The sequence below is a fragment of the Aplysia californica genome, unplaced genomic scaffold (assembly GCF_000002075.1).
Source record: "Aplysia californica isolate F4 #8 unplaced genomic scaffold, AplCal3.0 scaffold00175, whole genome shotgun sequence".
Lineage (NCBI taxonomy): Eukaryota > Metazoa > Mollusca > Gastropoda > Aplysiida > Aplysiidae > Aplysia > Aplysia californica.
Window position 1 is genome coordinate 760,370 of NW_004797445.1, and position 3,640 is coordinate 764,009.

Sequence of the window (3,640 nt, forward strand, 5' to 3'; positions counted from 1 at the left end):
TCTGTGTGTGTGTGTGTGTGTGTGTGTGTGCGGGAGTGTGTGTGTTCGTGCGTGCGTGCGTGCGTGCCTGCATGCGTGCGTGCGTGCGTGTACGTGCGTGTGTGTGTGTATGTGTGTGTGTGTGTGCGTGATGTGTGTGTATGTGTGTGTATATGTGAGTATTTATTTGCATTCTCTCTTATCTGTCTGCATGCAAACGCATCAACCAGTAGATCAGTAATTCAACAGATAATGACGTCACAGGAAAGGTCAGCAGCCATCACTGTGTGTGGATGTTATAGAGCAGACTCAAGACAAAATCAAGGAAAAGTTCAGTCGTGTGCAGTTTCTTTGCCGGCTCAGCACTCCCAGGTCAAAGTACACTGTAATTGTAAATTTGTGAGCCGTTGAAGACGCACACAGCTGCTGTATTCTCCTTTGCCGTTTTAACAAGTTTTTTTCTTTGTTCGTAACTGGCTGAAACACTAGCTGTACTGTTTGACAAAGGGCGTGTTCTCCGTAAGGGAGCCTTGTGTCAACACTGGGCTGTGTCCCTGGACGATACCCGACCGAGTCAGCCCCTGACATCCTGAAGGGTTGATTTCGCGTTGTCTTTTCCCATTTCATATTGTGCGTGCGATGACTCAATGACTCAATGTGCGGTTGGTTAGTGGGCAAGACTGGTAAGTTCGGCTTCTTTAATATATCTGTTTCATTACTCTAGTTTTTGTGTGTATTTTGTTGTTGGTAGTGTTTTACGGCGTACGCTACTGCATAAGACCATATGAGCGTGCGGGACACATTAAGCATTTCCAGTTTGGTAGGAATTAATTTAATGTCTCTGTTTATCTTGTTTTTATTTACCCGCACTATTGTAAAGGGGCCGTCTTCGTGTAGACGTCCATCTCTGAACTCAAACAAAGCGAGTGGTTGAACGCCCCTCCCCCCTTTCTTGTCCTCCTGCAGCTTCTGTTTATCTTTCTGATTTACGGTTTCACTGCACTAAATAACCGTGCGTTGTTATGTCGACATGTTGCCATTTTCTCAGACAATCAAACAAACTCAAACAAAAATGATTCAGTACAGAAGGCTGAGGTTTGTTGTACACTTATTTGACTCTTTCCCGGTATTTTGCACCATTAGAACGCGTTTGACCCCCCCCCCCCCCCATACACACTCGCACGCACGCACGCACGCACGCACACACGCGCAAATATGAAGACGAGGCATTTGGTATTTATTGTGTATATCTGTAAAATGGTCGTCCGGCTGGCCTCTTTTGTTACGAAATTGTTATTGTGAGCAAGTGCTGTTTTCAATTTTCTAAGCTTTGAGACACGCCAATGATGCCATACGGCCGTCTTTACTTTCAATGTTTTTGAGACTGTCCCAAACTCTCCAGTGGCCAATTTATGCCAGGACTCGAGATTGTTTGAAACATTTAACTTTAAAGAGTGAGATTTAGAGATTGTTCCCCAACTCGATGACAGTTTGTTAAAAATTTCTTTTGTGGTGTTAAACGGGAGTGATGGTAAAGGCTATCTCTCCCCACAATTTGTCTTTTGTTGTACCTCCAATATCTTCTCTGTCTGTCTGTCTGTCTGTCTGTCTGTCTGTCTGTCTGTCTGTCTGTCTGTCTGTCTGTCTCTGTCTGTCTGTCTGTCTGTCTGTCTGTCTGTCTGTCTGTCTGTCTGTCTGTCTGTCTGTCTGTCTGTCTGTCTGTCTGTCTCTCTCTCTCCCCCCCCCCTCTCTCTCTCTCTCTCTCTCTCTCTCTCTCTCTCCCTCTCTCCCTCGCAAGTCCTCAGGTCTTTTTACCTCTCTGCCCCAATATTTCTTTCTCTTCTCTGTATCATAAACAAAATAATCTCTCGTGAGCCTGTAATTAGTCATGATAAGAAAACAACTTTTTTTCCCTGAATCGTGGGAAAGAAGTCAGGCCCTAATTATATTCCTTGTTATCGTACCGAGCTTCGTCAATAAGAGGCACATTATGCTGCATGCTACTATAAGGAACGTAGGCGCTTTACAGCAAGTCATAAAAGAAATTTGACGTTTTGGAACAAGTATAAAATTGGCAGGTTGCTGGAAATCATACATTGGGCCACATTGGTCGTAAATGTCTTGTGCATAGGCTTTGCTTATGCGTAAATGTCTTGATTTTGTGTGAGTTCATCTAAATCAATGTAAAAAAAAATGCTGTTATTTTTCAGCTACACATGTAGTTAACAGTTACTGAGAATTTTCCACCTTTGCCGCTTTCGAAAGTCCAACTTCCCACATTTCGGTGGATGTGAAAAAACCCACTACCCCAAAAAGACAACAAACAAAACAAAACAAAACAAAAAAAAAATAATCCCCCCCCAAAAACAAACAAACAAACAAACGAATTAAAAAACAACAACAACCCATCTCAACGCTTTTCTTTGGAGCCTTACTAGTACCACAGAACTATCTACATTAGGAAGAAGTTATTATGAACGTTTGTTGTATTAAGAGTTTTACGGCACTTGCATTGCAAAATATGTCATATAAACGTCGAAGATGAGAGGGAGCCTACATGTATTACAAAAGTGTGATGATAAACGCTGCGGACTAAACTATACTGCTTAAAAGAAACGAAATGTGAGATATTTATTAATTTTAACCTTTCATACGAGCATACTGACGTCTTAGATGTGCTTGCTTATGCAGTACAATTTAGTGGTATTGGCGGTTTTCAGTCTCACGCCGAAGACCTTAGTTCGAATCGCGTGTGGGATTTTTTTTATCCAGTATCTCGGTTTTTCTTCTGGTACATAGTATTCCCCTCAGCTCGGGTTAGTCCTGGCAGGTAGGGTCGAAGCCCACGTTCTAAATGATACAAATATTGTAGATTGGGGCGTAAAACACCGACATTTAATTTTTTAATGGGTTATTGTTTTTGGATCACGCAAAACGTCCAATATAATGACTCGGGGTGTTGGGCAAGTTATGAAAGACTCCATTGGCTCTGCTCGCACGATGATATCTCTGACAATAAATCAGAATCTCAGCAGTATTGAATTATTAGAAAAACACTGCTGATCTTTGAAACACCAGAGTACACACCACTAAAGAAAAAAACAACCCCAAACCAAAACACCAAACAAAACAAAACAGACAATGGGCAAGAGTTGAAGACAAGAAATGTATAGTGTTATTGGAGTTTTTTCTTTTTTCTTCAAGAATTTAGACATTATCGAGCGGGTGCGATCTGTTCCATTATGGGATTTGCCATAAAGCGACAGTATTATAATACTGTCTAAGAAACTACAACGAACGTAATAATAGACCCTTCTCTGCGGAACCCTCTTCTTGCAAACCTTATCTCTACGTGCTGGCTAATTTACTGGCCTGGATGACATGAGGTCTATTTACACAGAGTTTAGCTAAAGGGGTTTGGTCGGACGAATGAGAAGACTTGAAGATCTTTCTGCCTGGTGGGGTGAATACAGAGATGACACTGGACAGGAACAGTGGAGGGGAAAATCGGGTCCTGTATGAGCCGGGGTGGCTCGTTGGAAGGACGGTTGGGACGTCTGAACAGAGAAATGACCGCTTGTGTGTGTGTGTGTGTGTGTGTTTGTGTGTGTGTGTGTGTGTGTATGTGTGTGTGTGTGTGTGTGTGTGATGAGAGAGAGGG

The 3,640-nt window shown here is 42.5% G+C and overlaps 1 protein-coding gene across 2 annotated transcripts in view; it reads left to right on the top strand.

Moving 5' to 3' along the window:
- Window positions 1–3,640, top strand: part of LOC101847584 — a 39,048-nt gene that overhangs the window by 8,048 nt on the left and 27,360 nt on the right. Inside the window, exon 1 of one of the 2 annotated variants that reach the window (XM_005098224.3) lies at window positions 560–662. The exons of the other annotated variant lie outside the window; for it this stretch is intronic. The gene's annotated coding sequence lies outside the window, so the exon portion shown is untranslated. Of the gene's footprint in view, window positions 1–559; window positions 663–3,640 lie in introns of those variants that run through there. 2 annotated transcript variants of the gene reach the window in all.